Source organism: Rutidosis leptorrhynchoides, chromosome 5 (genome assembly GCF_046630445.1).
Source record: "Rutidosis leptorrhynchoides isolate AG116_Rl617_1_P2 chromosome 5, CSIRO_AGI_Rlap_v1, whole genome shotgun sequence".
Taxonomy (NCBI): Eukaryota; Viridiplantae; Streptophyta; class Magnoliopsida; order Asterales; family Asteraceae; genus Rutidosis; species Rutidosis leptorrhynchoides.
The window spans coordinates 155,367,549-155,376,338 of NC_092337.1; positions in this window are offsets into that span (position 1 = coordinate 155,367,549).

Below are 8,790 nucleotides of genomic sequence, written 5' to 3' on the forward strand. Positions count from 1 at the left end.
GGCTTTTCAAATCTCACATGTAATGCGAGGGCAAAATAAGAAAGTAGATGCGCTTAGCAAGTTGGCTGCATTGGCCTTTAATCATCTGGGAAAAAGAGTTCTCATAGAAGAACTGCATGCTAAATCCATTGTTATGATGCCTTTAGTGGCACCTGTTGAGGAATCCAGCCCAACATAGATGACACCCATTATTGCTTTTCTGCGGGACGGCACATTGCCCGCGGACTCTGTTGACGCAAAGAAAATTAGTACCAAGGCACCAATGTATGACCTTGAGGGTGACGTCCTATATCGAAGAAATTATTTAGGACCGCATTTAAGGTGCATTGGCCCAAACGAAGCAGAGAAGGTTATACGCGAGGTGCATGAGAGTGCATGCGCTCTTCATTCGGGGCACAGGTCTATTGTGTCAAAAATTATGCGGCTAGGTTATTATTGGCCAACCATGTACGCAGACACTGCAAGCATAGTTAAGTGCTGCGAATCATGCCAAATACATGCACCAATCAGTAGAACACCTGTGCATCCAATGATTTCAGTCTTCTCACCTTAGCCATTCTGCCAATGGGCAATTGACATAGTCAGACCATTCCCAAAAGGCTGAGGTAATATAACCATTTATTTTATATCATAGTTATGCTACATACATCAGTATCTTACGCATACTCTCCATACGTAGGAAATATCAAATTCTTGATTGTTGCAATTGACTATTTTACAAAGTGGGTAGAAGCAAGACATTGTTCGTCGATTCGGTATACCAAACGATTCGGCATACCAAACGAAATCGTTAGTGATAATGGCATGCAGTTTGCGGGGGATCCTTTTTGCAGTTGGTGTACAGAGCTTAACATTAAGCAAACTTTCACATCCGTTGCGCACCTGCAGGCAAATGGCCAATGTGAAGTCACCAACCGAGATATAGTGGCTGGAATCAAAGCCAAACTAGGCCATGGATGCATTGGTTGGGTAGATGAACTTCCAAAGGTGTTGTGGGCGCATCAAACAACACCTAAAGCAAGCACTGGTGAGACTCCGTTCAGTTTGGTATATGGGTAAGAAGCTGTTGTACCCGCAGAAATCGGGGTACAGCGTTCCGCATACAGAATTTTGATGAAAAGCCAAACTCGGAAGCTTTGCGGGAAAATCTTAACTTGCTGGAAGAGCAAAAACTATCTGTGGCATTCAATGAAGTTAACAATAAGCATAAGATTGCAAAATACTATAATCAGCGTGTGCGTTCATGCTCTTATAAGTGTGGGGATCTAGTATGGCGTCAGAATGACGCAAGTCATGCAGAAGATATTGGGAAACTGGGCCCTCGTTGGGAGGGTCCATACAGGGTAGTGGGAACAAACAACACCGGGGCATACCATCTTGCGACATTAGATGGGAAACCTGTGAAGCGCACTTGGCACGCGACGTTGTTGAAAAAATGTTACATGTAGCTGGTTGGACCTGATCATTCCAACATGCTTTAGCACATTATTTTTTCTTTTTAATTTCTGTCCGTTTGGATGCGTCGCGGTTGTAATCACATTTAATGCCAATGAAAATATTTACTCGCGCATACTTTTCTATATATATATATATATATATATATATATATATATATATATATATATATATATATATATATATATATATATATATATATATATATATATATATATATATATATATATATTCATCTTTTCGTATGCGGTTTCCTGCCTACATAAGGGGTGTCCTCTAGCCCCCGTGCGGCAGAAGCATGTTTGGTTACATGGCTAGTCATACACGGCAGGTGCAGGGAATTGGTTTTCCCCTAGCCAAGTGCCACGCAGACTAGAAGGCTGAAAAGTCGACTTAAAATACGAGCATTAGTTTGCTTGTGCGTAACTACTCTCATGCAATGGTTTGCTTGAGGAACTCTTAAGTATAAAAACATTGGTTTGTTTTTAGTTGGTTGCTGACCATACAACTAAAGTGCACCTCTAGTGCGTGACAAAGCAAGAACGCAGTAGCTTTTGAGTCTAAAATAATTAGGGTAAATTCGCTAAAATATAGGCATGCAGTTTACATTTGTTTTGATTTGTGATATACAAACAATACAATAAAGACGCATGCAACATAAAAACATAATGTACATAAATATATAAGTTACAGAATTGTTTTAAACGCCTGCCCAACACGGGACTTAGGGCTCAAAAAATTTGAATACACAAACCTGCCTAAGCATAGGACTTACGGCGCAATTGGAGCATTGTTTCAAACTTACAAGTTTTCTTTGATAAGCTGGTCGATTAGGGCATTGAGGTCCGCGGAGAACGCAGTGAGCTTCGGGATTTCAATACGTTGGATCGCTTGCTCTACGTCCATGAGTGATGTGGTAGTACCCTCCTTGATATGTGTCTGGACAACGTCTGGGTAGGGGTGTAAGGTCGCAGCATTTGAGCACCTCTCTCACGACCTTGTTGCGCTCATGTTCCATCCTCGCATCCACATACGCGTTAAACTTTTCGGTTACGGGGTCTGAATCCATAACCTTCTGCGCAAGGGCCGGAAGAGAGGTGCGCAGTTTCGATAAATCTGCCTCTACCAGCTTGCGGACGATCACCGCATCATCCTTCTCCCTGCAGACCCTGTCAAGCTCAGTCCACAAACGCTCTGTTTCCCTCTTTGCCTGATCAACTGCCCCCACCAGCACGTGGTTTTTCTTCCTTTCAGCAATCAAGGCGATTTTGGTTTCAGCCGCAGTAGCTTCAGCAGCTTTGCTCACCTCTTCCACGTCCCTCCTATCATTTCTCAACTGGTCGACACCTGCCTGCTGTCACGACCCTACTTTTTCCGTTATCTTTTATCGTTTATTATTTAACGCCCGTTAATTGTTATTCGTGCCACGTCATTTCTATGACCAATATTATTATTTTTGTAATGATATATTAATTATTATGAATTAAGTGAATATTTGTATTCATATTTAAAGTTGTATGTTTCTACGTGTCGTGGATTTCTATCCGGCGAATCTTTTCGGTTTTCAAACCAACGGTCAGACTTTTGGGGATTTTAAATCCAAATTATTTTAACTATGATATTTTGATGTCATATGTTTATATATAGTGTTTATATATTTTATTCGCCGCATATTTGTTATCTCTCCGAATAATTAATCGCGTAGTAGTGTTTTCGCGTTTCGGGCTTCGATCGGGCGTTCGGGCTAAAAGCAAATCAACATTAAACAATTTTGGGCCATGAGGCCCACCCCATACCCCCCCCCCCCAATTCGGTCGAATTAATCCAAGGGGAAGGGGGTTAGTCTCTTTTGCTTTTCATTTTTGTGGATTCATTTTTCATTTTGCAATTTATCAAAACCTAAAATTTTCTCTCAACTCTCTTCTCCCTCTCCCTCATTTGTGGCCGTCGCCACCATCACCAAAAATTATCATCATCTTCATCAATTGTTGATCATTTCAAGAAGCTTTCATCATCATCGCATTCCTCTCGTTCTTCTCTACACGATCATACAGCTTGATTATTGATTAGGGCATAAACCTTAACCCTAGCTTTTTGATTTTTACTAAATTTTTCAGTTTTTGATGTTTAATATGATAGTATAGTGCTTGTATGTTGTTTGATTATTGATTGTATGCTTAGAATCTGTAACGACCTTGGATTTTCCAACGTTTATTTATTATTAATAATTATTATTATTAATACGTGTTGTTAAACGAATGTATGTTATTACATTTACATGTTGCCATGAATGCCCGTACTTGATTTTAAATGCCCGAAACGTCTTTGTGACACACGAAACTTGAACGAATAATATTTTTAAAGTATTATTTACATTCATGATTAAGTTTTATTAATTATTTTAATTAACAAAGGTTACATGTTAACTATTTGGGCTTTGTTGGACTTAATTTGTTAAGTACTTGAACTTGGGCCTTGTTAATGATAATGGACACATGAATATGGGCTTATAAACCCACCCTACACCTTATTGGATTAACTAGCCCATTTATACTACATGTAAGTATCATCATTAAGTGTAACTAGTTAGTTTATGGTAATTGGAATCTAGTTATACATCTTCCCCATGAACTAACACCTAATAACCAACTTTAAGGACAATTGCATGCAAGTAACTAGTGGTTCTTCTCCTCCTCCCTTTCCTCTTCCCAACCGTCGGCCTTCTTGGGCTTGTAGAGGAGTTTCAACTTTTTTTTTTTTGACTACTTCATTACTTGCATTCACTTCTCTTTTCTCCCACTTCAAACTTACAACTTACTTTCTCTCATTTTCTCTCTAATACTTGTAAGCTTTATGAACAATTCTCATTTCTTTTCTTGCTTAAAAACCGTGACCTTACACCCTTAATCATCATCATCTTTGTTCTTTGATGTTGTATAATTACTTGATACTTGTTAGTTGTTGTTGTTACTTAGTTACATGAACTTTGTTGTTATTATTTTCTTTACTAGTTTCAAGAATCAACTCTTTAGTTGGATTCTTCATAATATCTTGTATTTTCAAGGACACAAGAACATAAACTTACTAGTTTATGATTCTACATTTATTGTTTCAAAAGATTTAAGGTTCATATGTTGTAAATCATACTTGTAATTCATGTTAGTAAACTTTAAAGTTTACTTTCTTAAAGATCAAACTTTGGTTTGAATCTTTAAAGTATGAACCACCATGAATCATTTACTTGTTTATTTAGTTTACTACTTTATTTACTTGCACTTTAATTTTGTGATTTTGGTTGTTGTTGGTCAAGTACTACAAGTTAGTCTTGATCTCATTTCTCTTAAACTAAAAGTTAACTTTACTAGTTCAAGAACATGTAAATGAAACTTTTTAATTATAACTTTGTATACTTATGCTTGATCTAGACTTTTGGGTCTTGGATCTACAAGATCTAACTAAGAACTATGTTCTACATCTTAAGATCTTGATTAGTTAGTTTACTTTCAAGTTTGTAACTTATTATTAGTTTTAAAGTTCATGCATGTGTTAGATCTAAGACTTTGATGTAACTTTGGTTCATCAAACTTCATACAACTCTTAAGTGAGTTGTGCTTCATGTCTTAGACTTACACTTGGGTTATGATGGTCAAACCTTGGTAAAAATGATGCAAACACATCAACTAGTTGTACACTTGATGCTATATGCATCAAGGATGAGAACCGTGATAAGCATCGGGCACCAAGACCACCGGAACCCACTATTTTTCTGTTTTCTGTCTTCTGCCTACTGTTTTCTGGGTTCTGTAATAGACCATTACACCTGGGCTACTGTAACCTTGATTTTCAGATAGATCTTTTCGAGTAGATAATATTTCATATAGGACTCGTCTTAATCCGAGTTACGGTTTAGGATTTATGGCCCTCCGATCGTCACTATGTCCTTTTAATGTTGTGCAGAAATTTCTGACCTACTCGCACTTAGACCGTTTCCACGGTCACAGGAAGACGAGTTTGCTTCTGTAAACTTTACCACATTTAAAGGACTCATATACGGAGCCATGGCCACTGGTCTCACCTTAATTCAGTAAGGGTAGAGGCCGTGGTGACTGATCGAAGTCAGCCTTTGTTTTAAACTACTTTCACGAATTAAACCTACTTTAGACCTTTTGTTTGATGATGAATGATGATGACCTTTAAGACCTTATTTACATACTTTTAAACCTTTTCGGAAGATTTACTGACTTAGTACTATTTGACTTAGGTTGAGGACCTGTTTGGACAACCTTCATTACTTGCTTACTTTCCGAGTCATACTTTACCGCTACTTTATCATTGTGAGTTATAGCATCCCTTTTTACTTTAACTATTTTGGGAACTGAGAATACATGCGCATTTTACGTTTTACATACTAGGCACGAGTACTTAAACTTATATATGTGTGGGTTATATAACGGCAGAAACATTCCCTTTAGCTCGGTAACGTTTAGTCATTGGTTTTTGAACCGGTGAACACGAATCTTAGATATGGATCCATAGGGTTTGACATCCCCACTCGGGCTAGTAGCGCTAGCATTTAACGAGTGTTTAATACTTCATAAACATACGCACTTGCCAAGTGTACTTTTAGGGGGTATAAACGTTAAGTTAGTTACCAAGTGCCCACGGATAACATATACTTTATCATACTGTTTTGAAACACTCATTGTAGCACTGAAATCTCGTGGCCTACTTTACATACTGTTATACTTAAACTATAGCTCACCAACCTTTGTGTTGACATTTTTAAGCATGTTTTTCTTAGGTGCTTAAGGTTATTTGCTTCCGCTGTCGTGCTAGTCTTGCCGTAGACACCCGCTGCTCTAGTGTTATCACCGCATGAACTGTTTATCTTGCATTCAAACTTTAATACTTTTGAACTATGTTTTGTTACGACCTAAGGGTCACATACATTTATTCATGCTTGCTATTCGTAGAAGCATACTGTTGGTGTAAAACAATTGACGTCGGTTATGACGTCATCTTTTTATCGTGAATGCAACTTCTTTTATTACAGCATATAGTACTTAACCTTGTAACGATCCTGTTGTTGATGATTCGTACACGATGGTTTTGTACGGGGCATCACATTTGGTATCAGAGCATTGGTTGTAGGGAATTATGTTGCATTAGTGAGTCTAAGACCGACCCGAGTAGGATTTACTAATAGGACTAATCTACAACTTACTAGTTTACTTGTTTCCGCTGAACTTACTGCATGCTGCTGCTTACTTTTACTGCTATATGCCGTATGCTATTACATGATTTCGCTACTGCATGATATTACTTGCTTTCGATTGCATGCTACTTCTGTACGATTCGTTATTATTGCTATGCTACTTATTGTTATAGATGATTTAAACTATTGGCCTAATACGTGCTTGCTTTATGACTTACTGACATGGAAAAATTTATTTTTCCTTGTTCAGATGTCGGATACTCCACCTGCTATTGTTTTGGACAGTCCAGACTCGTCAGCCACCCCACCTGCTGCTGCTGCCGACACACCGATCCCGCTACCCACGAGTGACCCCGATGCTTCATCTTCCGGGACTAGCAGCCAGGCGCCTGCCCCAGTGGCTACTATTGATGGACACGTGGACCCTACGGAGATTCCAGCTCCGTCTGCTCCCGGACCCTCAGAGCCACAGCCCCGCATCAGTGGTGTTGTGATTCCCGCGGAGTTCGGGAAAGGGCCAATCCGTAACCATATGCGCATGCCGTGCCGATGCGCTCCTAATGGATGTTTAGTGCCGATTCCGCTAGGCAGATACAGACAGATGATGGCCGCCCACGGACTGCCAGTTCAGCCACCCGTACAGCCACCACATGATTCGAATGACCCGTCATCCACTGATGCTTCATCCGACGACACCTCCTCAGACGACTCCAGTGATGATGAGGACCCTGCTGATGTACCTATTCAGCCACCCCCCACCCCGCCGAAGAAGCGGTATCGCTTCGACGGTACCATCATTCCGGGGATCAACGGAGGACGAGCCTTCACTGACGCGTTTGGTCAACGTCGTAGGGTTACTGCTCATAAGAGGCTTGTGCCGTACCCTGCCAACCCACAGATACGTAAGGTTCCCCATTACGTACTGACTATTTCTGGAGCCGGAACATCTGCACTCCGTTTCGTGCGGTCTGCACCACCCGCACCACCGGTACCACCCGCACCACCGGTACCACCCGCACCACCAGCACCACCTGCCCCACCATCTCCCACTGTCGAGGAATTGACAAGGGAGGTGGGAATCCTCCGAGCTCGGGTTACTGAGCTCAAGGAGCAGTTGGCTCAGGTTTTAGACATCCTACACCCACCTTCACCGTAGGACCTTTTGTATTAGATTTCATGATGTAATCTAGTTGTAGTTTCATATTTCACTTATGTATTGTACGGACTTATTCAGATGTATGAAACTTATTATTATTAATGGAACTTTGCGTTATTTAATTCTTGCACGATGTTCTATTTACATTACTGTACGATGATTCTGTGGTATTTGTACCTAGGTGCGTTATTTAATAACATGTGATGTTTTGATTCCATGTTGGTTACTATATACGGTATTATTACTATTGAATGCTGGATTTTGACTTGAGTCAAAATGTTTGTATAGAACACCATGGCTAACGGTCGATCCACACCTACTGCTGCTCAAATTGAAGAGATGATCCAAGAACGTATAGCCGTAGCCATTGCGAAAATGCAACCCCAAGCTTCACCGCCACCGCCACCACCACCGGTTATTCAACCCGTTCGAAATGGGTGTACTTACAAGGAATTTCAGAGCTGTAAACCACATAACTTCAGCGGCACTGAGGGACCGGTTGGTCTCACCAGATGGTTCGAGAAACTTGAATCAGTATTCCGAGTTAGCAACTGTTCGGAGGACAACAAAACCAAATTTTCTCCTTGCACACTATCTGACGGCGCGCTCACGTGGTGGAACACGATGGCACAGGCACAAGGCATTGATGAGGCGTACGCTACGCCATGGGAAGAATTTAAGTGTGGCATGATTGAGGAGTATTGTCCAAGAACCGAGATACAAAAGATGGAAATGGAATTCATGCAGTTAAAGGTTGTTGGGAACGACCTTGATGGTTACAGCAGGAGATTTTTGGAACTAGCCCTGATGTGTCCGACAATGGTCACCCCAGAATTCAAGCGAATGGAGAGATACTTCTGGGGACTCCCTAAGAGCATTAAGGGAAACGTCACCTCGTCCAAACCACCAAATGTCCCAGAAGCGATGCGCATGGCGCATACTTTAATGAATCAAATAACCATCG